This window comes from Aedes albopictus, chromosome 1, assembly GCF_035046485.1.
Source record: "Aedes albopictus strain Foshan chromosome 1, AalbF5, whole genome shotgun sequence".
NCBI classification, from domain to species: Eukaryota; Metazoa; Arthropoda; class Insecta; order Diptera; family Culicidae; genus Aedes; species Aedes albopictus.
The window spans coordinates 316585675-316604951 of record NC_085136.1 but is presented as its reverse complement, the minus strand read 5'-3'; positions in this window follow the sequence as shown (position 1 = coordinate 316604951).

Below are 19277 nucleotides of genomic sequence, written 5' to 3'. Positions count from 1 at the left end.
TGGATGGATTGTTGGAAGCGCTAGAAGAAGTGAAAGAAAGGAAAACAATCCAAATCAAATCAAATTTCAATTTTTCGCGGAGAAAGCTGTTACGCTGCATACTAATATACTAATGTGCTAAAATACTGCCTAAAAGTAGAGAGATAAAATATATAGGGTAAAAGGGTATAATACGCCCCACCGGGGCAAAACGCCCCCCTTCATTTTCTAGCGATTCAAGCGCTTTTTGCATGCGGGATCGATTGGAAATCTTAAATATTGATGATTAATTGCCATCAAGCTGGTCCGTAAGTTGATTGGTATAGAAAAGCAATAAAAATATCAAAAAGTCTGAAATCGAGGCTTTTGGCGTAATATTTTACCTCTTGCAAGCTGGCTTCATTGTAAACGAAGCTAGTTCTGTTCGCTTATGTTATTTTGCAACTTTTATGCCGTTAAACACTTGTTAAAAGGCCCTCCTAGGATAAGCATGTGGTAGAATTATCCCCTGGTACAGTTTTATCACGGGGCTGGACGTTTTTCTTTTGATGGGGCGTATTGCCCCGTTTGTTTTGATAAGGTAAATTTTGGAACGTTTTCGGAAAACGTTTCAAAGCTTCCATAACCGCCCATCCAGAGGTAAAGTTCTCATGCAACACTTCACTGACTTTGGAAACAACGATTTGAAGTGGACAATAGATGGAATAAGGCGCCAATTTTAGATATATTACCATTTCTGCTTAGGGGGGCATATTATACCTGTTTACCCTAACGAGGAATGATTTAAGGAATTTGTACAATAATTTCTTTACGAATTCCTCGAGAGGTCTACCCTCGAAATCCTAGATAAAAAATTTCCGAAGTACTGACAAAGTTTTCAATCAAATCATTCACGAAAAAGTCAAATTTAGCTATCCTAAAATAACCATTTTATTTGGGAGAAGCTTCAAAAGTTTTATATGAATCGTTCAAAATTACACAAATATTCATCGTTGTCACATTTTTACGACCCGCTCGTTAACTATCAATAGGGTATTGGTTCCCTTATCAAGCATGTGGCTCCCATTTTCATCCTACGAAAAACAAAGGATTGCAGCGCTGTTTGTTTTGTTTGTTATTTTTGTATTTTTTGTTAGAAGTGAGCACCCATGAAAACAAAAAGAACGGAATCAATCGGTCCCGTAATCGCTTGTTTTCGAATAGGATGAATTTGGGAGCGTGAGATTACTGATGGCACACATACCCTACCATGAAGTAAACCTTTTTTAGCGATGATCACTGCATTCCGTGCCTGCCATTCCGTGGTATACCGCGGTGTCGTAAAATGAGCGAAGCATGCTCTACTGCACGCCATACAGAAACACCATCATCCAGACAACAATGGCAATCATTCGCAAGTCCCGCTACTGGTCGGCGGAAACAATATAACTGGGAACAGGAGTAAGTATGGATGGACATTGCACATTGTACATCATCATCACAAAACGGCCCCCATCGTCAGCAGGTACCTTACATTGCAAGTGCAACCCAGTAGCACTGCAATCATCTCGCCAACGAGAGTTGCACCCTAGGAGCCCTCGATGGCATTGCCCTAGGCCCTTCTTTGCGGACGTGGGGAATAACTGGGCACGAAACAGTGCACTGCACATTAATATTGTTATTTAAGGATGTTGTAAGCAATGGAACAGATCTGGTTTTTTACAACTGAAACAGATCATGAAAACTGTTTGGCGACTCTATAACCTGAAAGGAGTATTGTTGTCGCGGTTGACACCCGAAGACTCCCCACATCCGACCGAATTTTCTCAAAATCCATGCGTAAAACCTAACGTCGGACGTAGTGCGCTGGACAGCGGACCTGGCCCTCTATCCAGCGCACTGTGCCCGACGTACGGCCGACACACGGTTTAGCAGAAAAATCGATTTTCGCCTGTCGAAATTTCCGATTTTCAACTGCACGAACAATTTTGAACGGATGCAACACCAGCATCAATGTATTGACAAAACTGAAAAAGAAACGTAGATGGCCGTCAATTAGAGCTATTTTCTCGCGGAAAACAACGGTTAGCTCCAAAAATCAATACTACAATATTACTTTTTGGTTGTATAGAAGTCATTTTCAAGTTACATATTTGTAAATGTGGCTCCTGTACAAGCAAAAACCTGCGCTGTCGACACTCCTTTGTGACATGTGTGCTGCTCGGGCTGAGTATCCGGGATGGCCTGGTTGAAGTTAGATCTTGAGTTCTATGAGCTGTTAATGAACTGTAATCACATCTTTTGTCTGTGTAGAATCTCTATCGACTACATAAATTCGTATTACATGATGTGTGCACGGAAAGTTGCTCATAACTATTCCTAGGATAATTTGATAAACTAAACGAAAACATGCCTAGATTTCAGAGAACCATAGATAGACTACAATTAGAGCCATTTCCCTAGGAATAGCTGTAAGAGGCCTTCTCATTGACACATGATAAAATATGAGTTTATGTAGTGCACAGAGGTTCTACATACGTAAAATGTGTGATTACAGTTTATCTACAGCTCAATGAACTCAAGGCTTTTTTTTCTGTTCGGGTGAGCCACTGCGACCAGTGTTTAGATCTTTTGTGGCATTACCCGTATCCTTAGTATTTAGTGCATGTCGTACTACTCCATTGTCATTGAGAGGCAATAAAGCAACGATTTCTGTACAGTTCCTGTTTTGTTATCCCAGAGGTGCAAGAAATCGATTGCGATGAAAAGGCCCCGTTATCATAGAGATTTTAATCCCAGTGACAGAGCGCCTCTAATCAAACACAATCTATTTGAATTCTGAGAAAAAACAAAACGGTGGTACTGATATTTATCCAAATGTAAAACTCTGTCAAATCAGAGAATGTGTTCTGCAACAAGAATGCACGTGAGTCCTTGAATTACCAGAACTTAACAGTCCTTGATAGGTTACTACGCAATCGGATTCGTAAAGCATGTTTGTTTTCCTAACATCGAGTGTAGTCTCGGGTGGGCAAAGTCCGATTCTTTAACTATCAGCAAGGCAGAATAAATGCAATTTTAGAAACTGTCACCAGTAACAAGGACTTTGTCCATGAATCCTTATTACTAATACATATTATCCCAACTTGACAAACCGGATGTCACTAGGGGTCGGTTTGGTAACGCAACACAAAAAGGCGATCTACCTACGTTACGGGCTCCGGTAAAGATCGAGTATATTTTAAACCCCCTCAACCATTTAACCATCAGCACGGGTCGCCTGACACCTTGGATTGGGGTTCCCTGTTTAGTGGACTTTTACCCCCGGAACAGGTGCTCCGTAGTGTTTATTCTTAGCCAATTGAGACAACCGCTACCGACACTACACAGCTATCTAGGCTGATCGGGAAAAGAAGTTAACATTGATGGTTAATTTCTAAACGAGCCCGTTCAACCCGCAAAACTCAAGGCCTTACTTCAACCAGGCCATCCTGGGTACTCAGGAAAGTAGTCGAGAAATTTACTTACTCTCGTTCGATGTATTATTGGTTTTTGGAGCTTGTTGAGCAGATACGTGATAACACAGAAAATTATACTGTCTTGTACGGAGATTCGAAACGGAATAAATATATTTATGCAATTCAGTATCAAAATTTACATTTTGTATAACTGATTTTGATATCATAATGGCCAATTTTTCCGAACTGGCTCATTATGCAATTGAAATGAATTGCATAATGAAAAATAGTTGTATAATGTTCATAATGCAACTCATTTGAGTTGCATTATGAACATTATGCAACTCAAATGGGTTGCATTATGAAAGAAATCATTGCATAAAATTTTTTATGCAATTCAGTATCATAATTTACATTTTATCTAACTAATTCTGGTATCATAATGACTATTTTTTCCGAACTGGTTCATTATGCAACTGAAATAAGTTGCATAATGAAAAATAGTTGTAAAATGTTCATAATGCAACTCATTTGAGTTGCATTATGAATATTATGCAACTCAAATGAGTTGCATTATGAAAAAAACATTGCATAAAATTTTGTATGGAACTCGTTGCAAAACTCGATTTTTTCAGCACTCTTCGTATTTATCCAACTCGGCGAGCCTCGTTGGATAAATGTACGACTCGTGCTGAAAAAATCAACTTTTTGCAACTCGTTACATAAATAACTAGTATGGAACTCGTTGCAAAACTCGATTTTTTCAGCACTCTTCGTATTTATCCAACTCGGCAAGCCTCGTTGGATAAATGTACGACTCGTACTGAAAAAATCAACTTTTTGCAACTCGTTACATAAATAACTATTTTCTCTCTACCTGTCAAACAGTGTAATCCAAAGCTAACTTGGTCTTGCACAACATAATGTATCGTCCTGTATCGTCCAACTGTGGTCCAACACTCCTTCTCAAGATAAAGTTAGTGACCTCTTATCTTGCTTCTGTCATACCTAATTGTTCCCATATCACTAAACACTACATATTTAAACAGTACAAACGTCCAAACAAACTTCTGTGCTACAACTACAATCTTACCACCCTTCAATATCTTACAATCATTTAAGTTGAATAATATCGTATACCCTTGACTAGTTATTACTTCAACTGAAACTAAATTTGTAGAGAGTCCGGGTACAACCACGACGTTATTCAGCATGACATCAACCGATCCTTTGCCAGGACTAACAGCGGGTAGAATTACTTCTCCTACAGCACATCCCCATTTGCCAGGATCACTCGTTACTTCTTCGTCCTGCGATGCCAATCCAAATTATTTGTGTTTCCTGTCATGTGGGTTGACGCAGCAGAATCATGATACCAATGCTCATCACTTTTCTCCTGAAGCGCAGCAAAGCAGACGTGACGATCCGAATGAACATCACTTTGAGCTGACCGTGCCTTTTGCGTTCTGTTACCTGCAATAGTGCTCCTTGAAGTCTTCTCGCGCATACATTCCAGCTTGTCACAGTCACGAATCAAATGCTCCGGGCTTCCACATGCGTAGCTCAGTTGCTTGTTTTTGTTCTTCCGTACTGCTTTCACCACCATCGCTTTGGAATCTTTGATTTTTCCCTTTTTGAGTACGCCGATTATATTCTTCCAGTAACTTCGTCATAGTAAGGGCCCATATAGCCGAGGCGGTAAACGCACGGGTATTCAGCATGACCATGCTGAGGGTGACGGGTTCGATTCCCGGTCGATCCAGGATCTTTTCGTAGAGAAAATTTCCTTGACTTCCTTGGGCATAGAGTATCTTCGTGCCTGCCACACGATATACGCATGCAAAATGGTCATTGGCAGAGGAAGCTCTCAGTTAATAACTGTGGAAGTGCTCATAGAACACTATGCTGAGAAGCAGGCTTTGTCCCAATGAGAACGTTACGCTAAGAAGACAGAGAATAAACTCGTTACCCAAAATTAGGTTGTTTTCCCTCTCTGGCTCACCGATGTTGTCAAAAACAAACAAAGATGCATCTACCCAAAGGGGGTCCTTAACCCCAATAGAGTAAGGTGGGGCAAAAGTTCGACCTTAGTTGATATTTCAACCTATTTCAAAAAATCGAAGCAGATAAAAATAAATAAATACCGTGTGGTGATTCTACCATCCATGAGCTAAAATTTTGCTGAACAAAGTTACGCCAAATGTCTTTTCAATTTTGAGTTACAACACTTTTTGTATGTGTGTGTTATATTCGAACTCTTGCCCCACCACTGGGGCAAAAGTTCGAATCTAGTGTTAGTGGAATTTCGCTAACCGTAGCACAGTATTTTGACACTTTGGCAATAGGAATACCTGAAAACACTTAATATTTGATGTTAGAACTGGAATACATTTTAAAATTCGATTTGGATTTTACCCAAATCAGGGTTAAATTTACTACACCAAAAATTAGTAGTTTTCCGCCAAATTCAGATGAAACAACATTTTTTTTCAACTTTAATCGAATTTCCTCACTAATTCCATCACTCTTAGAGATAATATGTACATTTTGCAGAATTTTAGGTTTATACCTAAAGTTGCCACATGACTCGAACTTTTGCCCCACAATTCGAACTTTTGCCCCACTATGTGTAAAATACGATTTCCAAATCTTTTTTGCAAAAAGTTATACATGGTAGAGCATCTTCAAAATATTCCTAGTTACACCCCAAAATAAAATATCGAATTCGATTTCATTAAAATTTCATTCCATGCGTTGGAAGGGCCATCGCATGTTACAATTTTTTCATCAAAAACCAACATTTTGTCATAACTTCTCGAAATATTGATCAGTTTTTATAATTTTTGGAATGAAAGACTCTTTTTCAAATCCTCTACGGGCACGAGACATGGACCATGCTCGAGGAGGACCTACAAGCACTCGGAGTTTTCGAGCGACGCGTGCTAAGAACGATCTTCGGCGGTGTGCAGGAGAACGGTGTGTGGCGGAGAAGGATGAACCACGAGCTCGCTGCACTTTACGGCGAACCCAGCATCCAGAAGGTGGCCAAAGCCGGAAGGATACGTTGGGCAGGGCATGTTGCAAGAATGCCGGACAACAACCCTGCAAAGCTGGTGTTTGCAACGGATCCGGTTGGCACAAGAAGGCGTGGAGCGCAGAGAGCACGATGGGCGGACCAGGTGGAGCGTGACTTGGCGAGCATTGGGCGCGACCGAGAATGGAGAGCGGCAGCCACAAATCGAGTATTGTGGCGTACTATTGTTGATTATGTCTTGTCTTAATGATGTTGAACAAATAAATGTATGTATGTATGTACTCTTTTTCAAAAATGGTTCGAACAACCTTGACACCCGAAAGAAATAATTTGAATTGAGCTCAAAAACTTCAAAAGAAACTCTTGCCCCACTCGAACTTTTGCCCCACTTTACTCTAAACCAATTTTGGGTAAATGTCGGTTTACTCAAAATTAAGTTGAATGAGGGGAGTCTTAGGTTGAATTTACCTACTCTTGAGTATATTTTTAAGCTGGGTGTAAAGGCAATCTACCTAGCGTGAGTTTAATTTTGGCTTATTGGGTCGAACTATGCAACTGCGTCAAAAGAACTAAATTTTGGGTAGTTTAGTGGTTCCGTGCATAGTTTGGCTCCATAATTCAAATTTTAGTACCTCCCACTAGGTAGTTTGCCTTTAACTCCAGCAAAAAAAAAATACTCAAGAGTAGTCAAATACAACCCACACGTGAGTTTTTTCAACCCAATTTTGACAAAAACGGCATTTGGCCAAAATTAGCTTATTGGGCCAAAGTACCCCCGGTGGGTCGATTCAACTCGCTTTGTTTTTGACAACATCGGTGGAGGAGAAAGAGAAAACAACCTAATTTTGGGTTTAATCGATATACTTACTTTTGGGTAAAATAAACTCAAAAAATGACAGTTTTAGTTCTCCGTGCATATCAATGAACAAGCGTTGTTCAAAGCTGGAACAGTATTGCTCGCAACATGCAAAAGCAAGCATCCACATGACACCCACATAAGCAGAAGAAAACGGAAAAGGAGAACATCTTCGCTGCCGTAATTCTGCAAAGTGACGTAAGCGACATTGATAGTTTTGGCCCATTTTTTGGTTATTATGCATAAAACTTTTGCTCATCCTCTAAGTTTATTTCCATAGATGATAGATTACGACTAGATCTTGCATTCTAATATAGCAAGCATACCACAGTGTTATTTTTACACCTCATATTCTATATAATATACCAACAAATATCGACATTTTGAATGTCGCTTACGTCACTTTGCAGAATTACGGCAGTTCGACCCTGATATGCCCCTGAGCTCTCTCTACCAATGCACCAGACCAATGCAAAGAAGCACGCCGGCTCAAGCGCCTGCCGGTCAACACGGATTACGAAACCCACCCCCTGGAACGCTTCTGAAACACCCTGAAACACCTGTGAAGCCCCATAAAACGCCTATGAAACTCCCTGAAACTCTAAGGAACGCTCCTGAAACCCCATGGAACATCCCTGGAATCCCATGAAACCCCATGGAACATCTCAGAAATAGCCTGAGGCCCCCTGAAAGCCCCTGAATCCCATTAAAAGCCCTAGAACACACATGAAACCCCCGGAAATGCCCTGCTACGTCTGTGGAACACCCCTGGGATCTACACTTGATCCTATCTTGGACCGAATCCAAGGCCAGTCGACCAGTAATATAGGAATGGTGTTCCACATTAAGAAAACAGGCAAAACACGCTCTGACTGTAAACTTACAGAGAGAATGAGGGAACTTCAACTCAGCTTACAACGGACTTTTGGCTCAGTTGAGAAGACAACTGTGAGAAATGAGTGGAACAGCATAATGGGTGAAAGTTGGGTAGAAGTAGGAATGAAAGTGTTGCGAATGAGCCGTCTCAGATGCCAACGAACAATTGGGTTGTTTAGTGAATAAAATATTGCTATTTTCTATAGCCTAATCGAAAGAGCTCATTTTTCTGAGTATAACGTGATTTTATTGGATTCCAATACCTTTGTTTTGATGGTTTAATTAACAAAACAGTTTTTATTTTCGTGGATAGAATGACAGTTCAATCGATAAAGTGACAGTTCGACCCGAACAAAAAAAATTTTCCCATACAAACTTTAAATGCATTTTAAAAATAGTTCCCGTTGGAGTCCAAAATTATGAAATTTTGGATTTCGACTAATTTTTGGGCGCAGAATCCGATTATGGAATAATCCGGATACCCCTAAAGAACCCAATTCTGGAGTTCGACTTCAAATGTAACGTAGTATCTGGAGTTTGGTTCGCAACAAACTTACGACCTAACAAAATCGAAATCCAGATTTATATATTCGCCTACATTGGACAACGTTTCCTTTCATTATTTATGCAGGAATAGGGTAACCAATATAATTTGGACCCCCATATATTTTGGACCCCCTGGACCGTATTATCATAACTTTCACAGATTTAATGAAGAGATGACAAAAGTTTTTAGAATCATTCGCTAAATTGAAGGGCGAACATGATAATATTGCCACACAGAAAATATTGTATAACTTTTGATTGCGTTTGTCAAAATAGCTAATTTGTTTACCATGAATAGTATATTATGTGTAGCTAATACCATACAATTTTCATTAAAATCGGTTGAGTATTGGCGGAGTATTGGCGGAGATCGTTGAAACAAGGAAATTGCCACTTGAGAACCTTGTGCAAACAAACATTTTGGAAAATATCTCTTTTTTGCCGTTTCAACGCTGGCGCCAAAAATACTAAACCGATTTTAATGAAAATTTTTATGTACGTAAAGTATGTTTGTAGAAGTAGTTTGTTAAAATTTCATTCAATTTAATCATACCATTAAAAAGTTATAGCCATATATGTCGCACTATGTCACAATAAGCAGATATGGTTTTTGGTATAGTGAAATTCAAACTGCTCTTACTTTGAAAGTACTCAACAAAAATGGCTGAAATGTTCACTCTAAACAGTTTAACACAACAATTTTACACTATCAATGTTTTATAAAAATCGGGACAGTGTTACCAGTTCTACAGTCAAAATAGTACACGCGGAACTAAAAATGGTCAAAAAGTACCTAAAATTTACCTTGAAGCGATTTGAGCTTTGGATATTTACTGGAAAAAGTACTGAACCGATTTCGATCAAATTTTTACCACTTAATTGATACTATGTTAAGAAAGTCGAGTGAAATTTTCAAACGTTTTGATGAGGTAACAAAAAAGTTATAGCCTAAGTAATTTTTTGAAATGGGTGCACAAATTTTCTAAAATCTCATCAAATCAATATCATAGATAATATATGCGCCAATACTCAACCGATTTTAATGAAAATTTTATGGTATTAGCTACACATAATATACTATTCATGGTCAAAAAATTAGCTATTTTGACGAACGCAATCAAAAGTTATACAATATTTTCTGTGTGGCAATATTATCGTGTTCGCCCTTTAGATTGTCCTGTACGAGCAGCAATCATTTCCTCAGTGGAAATATTTTTATTTGCCTTGAAATTATGTTTTGGTAATCTCGTCATCCGTGCGATTGTCGCGGCTTGTTTACGAAAAGAGAAAATGGTGCTGGGGAAACTTGCATATGTAAACAAAAACGTTTTTCATTCTAGCGCATTAAATTCGCAAAGTTCATCTAATCAGCCTTTGTCAATCAAGTAATTAGGATGTGATGCAGCATATCCAAGTTGCATATTCTTCGGAAATAGTTTCAAGTGGGTTTAAACAACGAGTGTCCAAAATATATACTTAAGAGGGTCCAAAATACTTTGGGGTGTCCAAAACAGTGAAAACTGATGCTTCAAAAATCAGTTATATTCATCAAATTTTCAGCCAGAAATAACCTTGTGGGTATTTTTGATGGACAGTGGAGGCTTTTACGGTCATATCAACATCATCATTATGTGTAACACCCTCTGAATCTGTTTGATTTAAGCTTACATTCAAAATAATGTCCTCTAGGGGTCCAAAATTCGACCGTTACCCTATACTACTTTTCTGCACTCCGAAGTGTCATGAACAGTATCCCTATTCGACACATATTGCTGACAAATACATATTTTTTTCCGTAGATTCAGTTACTGCTTTTAAATACATCCACTAATCAGCTGGAATCAGAATAAGGACGCTCATGGCACAAATTTCCCAAATGAAGGAAAACGTGCCTGTATTGCCGGCCTACTGATACGTGATGCACAACTGATTGAGAACGAGAACTCGGCCATTGCTAACCATTGGGTCGATCAATAGCTTTTTCCGTGATAACAAAAAAAAAAAATGTATGTTCGCATGATCTGTTCGCGAGTTATGCGCGGTCTCACGCGGTCATATATTGATAAAACGAATTTCATTTCGTGAGTATAATGAAATTTCGCCTAAAACTTCAATATGGAAAGTTCAGGGACAAAAAGTCGAATGACAAGCCTTCGAAAGCGGTTTATTTTATAACACGCATATTATGACAAGCTACCTGAGACAAATAGCCTACCTCTGCTGTGGAAGAAAAGGGGAGTTCTTTAAAAGTGTCAGTTTTCGATCCACGTAATTCAAGGACGGACTTTTAGGCATAAAACTGTTTGTTCAACAAGGTGCGGTTTTTGGGCCATTGTGGAATATTGTATATACGAAGACGTTCCATCAGCATCCTCTCATTAACATTGTTATCAAAACAATAACATGAAATGAGCTCACTACTCAAGCTTGAAGATTCATTTGTATCTCTTGCAGTTAACGCTACTGCTCAAGAAGCGCCAATCACAACCAAAATACCTCGCCCACTTTCCCCTTTGCTTTTTACTTTCAAATTAAACTTCTAACAAATAAGTGCAAAACACTCGAAATGGTCTGTAGCATGTTGCCAATAATGTTCCGCGAAAAACATCAACGGTTCCATTTTTTCATATGAGCAGTCCAAGAATACTTTAGGTAGGGTAGCGAACCACTTGGGCAGCGGCCGGTATTTTGGGCACTCTCCGCTATAACTCAGTCAATTCCAAACCAATTGACTTGAAATTTTGTACACGGCTATATACTACACGTATCTCATCGCGTTCCAAATATTGTGTCAATTGGTTCAGAATTGGTTGAGTTATAGCAGAAAAGTGCCCAAAATAGGACCCCTGCCGAGATGGTTCCACTTCCCTATGTGATTCAACAACAGCAATCCAAACGACAGAACAGCAGAAATCAAAAACACTTATGTCGTCGCGTAGCAAAACTCCTGATAACCGGAATTCTCAAGTTTTTTTTTGTACGCGGCAGTGGCTTATAAAACCATGCCAGCAAAAGCTTATTCCGGTGGTGTCACGGCTGTTTCGTTTCCGCCACTTATACCCGTTTAGAGGAATTCCACTTGGACAAAGGGGGATTGCGTTGGATTTGGCAAAATGTTGTTTTTCTTTTGGAGAAAAATGAAAAAACAACACTAGCATTCTTTTTCCGGAATGCGTTGTTGTTGATTGGGATTCAAGTGGGATTATATGTATAAAATGCCCTTGCTGCTACATCGGTTTGTTTTGGGGCCTAGCTTTAAGTGGGTTTGATGGAATTTTGTTGCATGTATGAGCAATTTGATTCGGGATAAAAATTAGAAACAAATTGTATGGAAGATGAAAAAGCATTTATTTTACGGAAATACTTATCTGTAGAAACTTTTTATCGACACACTTGAAATAATTTTAAAAGTGCTCATGTTTTCAATTTTACCGAAAAGTAAAACATCCGTTTTCAAAAAGTTGAAACCCAACTCATCTATCGCTCTTCAAGGTTATTCGAAATTCCGCAACGTTCCGCTTCTGCGACGCCCCATACATCCACTGAACCAGAAAATTGATATCGCGTCCTTTTCCTCCATCAGCAGCTATTGCTGCCGTTAGGCAACCGTGCCGAAAACTTGCGCATTCATAATTAATTCACAACAATCCAAGTTATTGACGCTAATGGAAAGATACGCACCTTCACAACACAACACAGCACCATCCACTCGCGCCGCCACGCCACACCGGGAGAATAAATGGGACAGTATGGGAACGGTCACACAGAGGTCCCAAGAGAAGACTTCCGGTTGTCGTACGCACTCCACGTCGTTGTTGCTCTCGATGGCAGCGGGAATTTTCAACACGGAATTCTCCCGGGGTCGGTCAGAGATCCTCCCGTCGTCATCGTCGCGTCGCATGACAGGCAGAGGTCGCCAAATGGTTCACTCACATGCAATATAGGCGGGCACGCGGCAGGAGTTTCCTGCATTTTAGAACATGTTGGGAAAGTGGGATCTTGTTCGTGGTTCTCCGCGTTAGGAGTCGGTGTGGTGGAAGGGAGAATCGGACTGTCGCCTGCGACATATCAACGAGACTGATCAGCGCTTCCCAACCTTTTTGCGTTTACAACATATCTGCTACATAGATATATAACCTGAAGCTTGCGCTTACTGGCATACAGCGTAGAGCTACCGGACATCATCCAGGAAGTTCCACTGTTATAGCTATAATAGCTGGGGGTCTCCAGTTAGCCTAGTGGTGAAGGCTATGGATTACCAATTCGGAGACGGCGGGTTCAATTCCCGTTCCGGTAGAGAAAATTTTCTCGACACCCTGGGCATAGAGTATCGTTGTAGTTGCCTCACAATATACAAATCGCTTCTATGTGATAGTGCAATCGCCTACACTAAGCACCGCAAATCCAGTTTCTGGAGTAATAGGCAATAGGACCGGGCTTTTCTGCTTCCAAACTTCAGGAAAGACTCCCTCCTCTAGACATTTCTGCATAGCAGATCTGAACATCCCACGATCCTCTGCAATAGCTACTTTTAAGGCCAGGAAGGAACTCTATCCGGACCTGGGGCCTTGCCTACGCTATAGTATTTTTCAATCCTCGCGATATTCTCATCGCGTTGTATGCCTCTAGCGGTCCTACGAAAGGAGGCTAAGGACTCTGATTGTAAGACGAGAAAGCCCTTTGATGATCCTTTCCAGCATCTCTGGAGACTGTTCGGAAGGAGCCATAACACCCCTTATCTTGACCATCACGACCCTATAGGCATCATCCTACGGGTTCGCATTGGCACTCTTATAAAAGCATCATATCAGGCCCTTATCTCGATCTTGAACTCCGCATCAGTAGGACGCGCTCACTCCATCCGTCGCCTAACCCATAGGCAGGCGCGACGCAGGTGCAAATTCGTTGAAGTATGGTCCACTGCACGAATTTCTGCTAGCCTGCTTACTCTCACACGAAATTTGACGTTTGAGCGGTGTCGGTACCGCTCAAACGTCAAATTTCGTGTGAGAGTAAGCAGGCCAGCAGAAATTCGTGCAGTGGACCATAAGTATTCCGACATTCTCACAACATGCCCTGCCCATCGTATCCATCCAGTTTTTGCGACCTTCCGGATGCTAGGGTCGCCGTAGAGTGCAGCGAGCTCGTGGTTCATTCTTCGCCTCCGCACACCTTTCTTTTACACACCGCCAAAGAGGGCCGTGAGCGCCGAACTCGAACACTTCAAGTACTTGCATGTCCTCCTCGAGCATAGTTAGGTCTCGTGCTCGTAGAGAACCACCGGTCTTATCAGCGTCTTGAACATGGTGCATTTGGTTCGCGGGTGAATCTTTTTCAACTGCAGGTTCTTGTTCCGTTTACCATCAGTCCGACCTTTGTTGCTTCACGTTTCAGGCGGGTAGTTCTGACACCGTTCCAAATGTTCTTGTAATAATGTCCATGTCATCCGCGAAACAGACAAATTGGCCGGATTTCATGAGAATCGTATACCGGCAGTTGAGCTCGGCTGGCGGCAAAATATCTTCTAGGGCGATATTGAACAGCACGCACGAGAGTCCATCACCTTGTCGCAGCCTCCGGCGAGATTCGAACGAACTAGACAGGTCGCCCGGAATACTTACGCTGTTTTTTGCACTGTCCATCGTTGATTTCGTCATTCTAATTAGCTTCCCGGAGAAGCCGTTCTCGTCCATGATTTTTTATAGCTCTGCTCTGTGTGGTCGATACTGTGGCCTTGAAGCCAATGAACAGGTGGAGCGTTAGGACCTGGTATTCGCGGCATTTTTGGAGGATTTGCCGCACGGTGATGATCTGGTCCGTTGTCGAGCACCCATCGACGAAGTCGGCCAGATAACTTCCACAAACTCATTCACTTTAGGTGAAAGACGACGGAAAATGATCTGGGGGGATAGCACTTTGTAGGCGGCATTCAGAATCGTGTGATCGAAAGTTCTCACTCTCCAACATGTCACCCTTCTTGTAGATGGGACATGTGACCCCTTCCTTCCATCCCTCCGATAGCTGTTCGATCTCCGAGATACGAAGCCGGTGCAAGCAGGTCCGGGCCCATCTTAATGGGTTCCTTTCCGACACCATCCTCACTAGCAGACTTATTGTTTTTGGGCTGCTGGATAGCATCCTTAGCTTTCCTCAACATGGGAGTTGGCTTGTTGTTGCTCGCTGCTGTACTGGCGTAGTCATTTCTTCCACTGCCTTGATCATCCATGACTGCGCTCTCAGCACCATTCAGGTGTTTTTCATAGAACTTTTTCCATCTTTCGACCACCTCACGTCCGTACGCCAAGATGCTCCCGTCTTTAGACCTGCCCATTTCGGCTCGTGGCACGAAGTCTTTCAGCGCATCCCGAGCTTCTGGTAGAACTTCCGTGCTTCCTGTGAACGGCACAGCAGTTTTGTTCGCACTCCGTTTCTTCCAGGCGGTGCTTTTTTCGGAATAAGCGGGTCTCCTATTTTCGCGTTCTTTTATATCGTTCAACGTTCTGCCACGTCCCATGCTGCAGCATGACCGTCCTTACTCCGTTATTCTCTTCCAAAATCGAAACAGTTGTTCCTCCGTCTCCGTTCCACGTACCCAACGTTGGTCTCAGCTGCGTTGTTGATGGTTGCTTTTATCGTACTCCAGCAGTCCTCGAGAGGGGCTTCATCGCCCTCGTCCGGCAACACTGTCTCGAGATTCTGCGCGTATACGGTGGTGACATCCGGTTGCTTCAGTCACTTAAGGTTATACGGTTGTACCGAGCCGGCCACACAATGTTAATCACGGTGAGTTTTTAGTGCATTTCTACCATCACCAGGTAGCGGTCAGAGTCGATGTTAGCGCCACGATAGGTTCTAACGTCAATAGTACCAGAGAAGTTCTTCTTCTTCTTCTTCTTCTTTATGGCTCTACGTCCGCACTGGGACTTGGCCTTGGCCTGCCACTGCCTCGCTTCAACTTAGTGTTCTTCGAGCATTTCCACAGTTATTAACCCGTTAACGCCCAAGGTGTCTCACAATTTAAATCTTCAAATAAATTTATTATCAAAGGTCAAGTTCCAATAAAATAAGCATGTTTTGATGAAAAAAATGGAAGTCTATGGTGTAGTTCCAAAAAAATTCTTCATTGTAGGTCCTCAATATCTGATAATTTTCTCGAGTTCTACTTCAGCACAACTTCGACGCTATCGTTATATTTTGATCCGTATAGATAAAATGCAGCTCTAAACAAGTGAGAGAGATGATAACCACTCAAAAAGAAAAGAAAAAGGACTTATTAATTGGGGCAGAAATATAACCCGATAAACGCCTAAAAGTATGCAATGCGTGGTTCTTGTAATTTCATGTAGTTTCGACTGCAGTGTTCAACATTTCTCATTTGTTTTAACAAATCAAATAAAGTGAGCTCACTATGTGTGGCAAAAGCAAACGTTAAAATATTTTAGAAGTAAGATTTTACACAGATAATTATTTCTAATAAAGTAATTGAGTTTTTCCTTCAGCACCCCACAAACTCTCTTTACGTACTCACCATACGTAAACTTTTCAGATGTTTTTTATATTTAAAAAAGAAAATCGTGTTAAGAACTGTTCCATTTTATTTGTCTCCTATGACAGATACGTATTTCGACCTCAACTATATGGTCGTCTTCGATGTCTCGTATTTACAGGTATTCTACTAACACGCCCAGGTTCATCATCATTCCATGTTTTGATATAAAATTTCGACCAGATATACTCTACACGGCTTCTCCTCTTATGTTTGTACTACTCCATGATTAGTTATTCGTGAACAATATGTGAGTTTTATGTGTTATTCTGGGCACTATCAAAGTTACATCGAAAAGATAATGTGAAATCCCCGAATAAATCACGGGAGGATATACAGAAGGAATTCTGAGAGTCATATCTGGTAGAGTTCTGAGGGAATCTCAACTGAAAGCTTGGTAGGAATCCCTGAAATAATCACAGATGAAATCCCGGGAGGAATTGCTGTATAAATGCCGAACGAGGATCTCGGGATTTATCTCCATTAAGATTCTCTGAATATGTTTCGACAGAACACTTTGAAAGTATACTAAAATGAATCAGTGAAGTATTTCCAGAAGAAATCCGCGAAAGAATGCTGGGTAAAATTTCTGAAAGAATCCTTTCATAATTTTCTAAAGCAATTCTGGCAGAAATCCCTGAAGTTATTCCTGAAGTAATCCCGTAAAGAATACCTGATGTATTTCTTAGAGAGATCATGACCAGGAATGACAGAAGCTGAGCAGGCATTCCTGCAAGAACCATAGAAGATGTCTCTATGATTTTGGGTTGCCTGAAAACAATCTCGGAAGAAACATAATTTTTTACATTTTTTTTTCGGGAGGGATCCCTTAAGGAATAAAAGCAGGAATCATGGAAGGAATCTTTGAAGAAATTCCAGCACAAATCCCTGAAAGAATGCAGAAAAGAATAACCAACAGAATCTTTTCAGGATTTTCCAAAACAACGCCTGCAAAAATCCCTGAAGAGAACTCCGGAGAAATCCATACAGCAATCTCGGAAGTAATATCTGAACGAATCTCGGTAATAAACCTGAGAAGATTCTCGAAAGGAATGCCTGAAGAAATCCTGGAAAGAATTCCTGAAGGGGTCTCAAAAAAGAACCTCAGCTCACCTAATCTCACCTCAATTCTTCACCCTATTCTCTAGCCTCTACCTTACTGTCTTCTTTTCCCTCTATTCCAACCCTCGATCCTACGCTCTATCATAACCTTTTGCCCTACCCTCTAAACTATCCTCTACTATAACCACTGCCCTAACCTTTACCGTACCCTCTAGTCTATATAGTGCTTAATCGTACCGTCTACCCTTTTTTTATTCCTTGTTGGGTATCTAAGTCACTGCGACCAGTTGATAGATCCGTCTACCCTACTCTTTACCCTAACATTTTTCCTACCCTCAAACCTGCTCTCTATCCTACTCTTCTCCCTACCCTCTACCCGACCGTCTGCTCCACCTTTTATCCTACCTGCTACCCTACCATCTACCCTTTAGATACGCATATTGCATGGTATTATAGCTCAAACTACCATTCCGTGGCCACTAACTTGGGTATGGTCCGCCATCTTGGGTTTCAAAATGGCGTCGGATATTCATATTTGAGTTCTACTCATGAAGCCCGATCGATAGATACCCATATTGCATGGTTTCATAGCTCAAACTCTCATTCTGTGGCCCCCATCTTGGATATGGGCCGCCATCTTGGATTTCTAAACAGAATCAAATATCGTTTTTGACTTCTACTCGTGAAGCCCGATCGATAGATACCCGTATTGCATAGTATCATAGCTCAAACTACCATTCCGTGGCCGCCATCTTAGATATGGTCCGCCATCTTGGATTTCAAAATGGCATAAAATATCGATTTTTTACTTCTACTCATCATGCCCGATCGGTAGATACCTATATTGCATGGTATCATAGCTCAAACTACCATTTCGTGGCCGCCATCTTGGATATGGTACGCCATCTTGGATTTCAAAATGGCGTAAAATATCGATTTTTGACTTCTACTCATCAAGCCCGATCGATAGATACCCATATTGCATGGTATCATAGCTCAAACTACCATTCCGTGGCCGCCATCTTGGATATGGTCCGCCATCTTGGATTTCAAAATGGCGTAAAATATCGATTTTCGACTTCTACTTATCAAGCCCGATCGATAGATACCCATATTGAATACCATGCAGATCATACCATAGATCAAGCTACCATTGCATGGCCGCCATATTGGATATGGCCCGCCATCTTTGATTTCAAAATGGCGTCGGATATTCATTTTTGAGTTCTACTTGTGAAGCCCGATCGATAGATACCCATATTGCATAGTATCCGAAGCAGCATTGTCGATAAAAAAGCATATATTCTGGAGTTTTGACCGCCATCTTGGATCCTAAGCCGCCATCTTGGATTTAAATATCCTTACTACCACCTCCACATCCTAAGGAATGTGTATACCAAATTTGACTGAAATTTCTTGACGCATTTCAGAGATATGCCTATGTTCCGGCATACATATATACATACAAACATACATACATATGATCATACAAATAGACAAACATACAAATATATAAACATACAAATATATAAACATACAAGCATATAAACATGGAATCATACATACATCGACTTTTGTATGCATTGATAAACAACTCTGCCGAAGAAATGAACTGTAAATTATTTCCCATTGTCAAGATTCCAGGGAAATAACTTTTTTTTCGCATTGGAAATGATGCTCACAGATCGTGACAATATGCATTCTTTGCAGCATCGTTTACGCCACCTAGTGAACCAGTCACATACTATGTTGTCCACTATGAGCAAGGTATGGGTGTGGAGAACATCTTCTCTGAAGAAAGTATTCTAAAATTTTGCATAATTCTGGAGATATTTACATCCAAAGGACTGTCCTATTTATAGGACGCTGGGCGTTCGGGGCATCTGTCCTATAAATAGGACGCTGGGCGGATATGGGTTAATTGAAGGGCTTTCTTTGCCA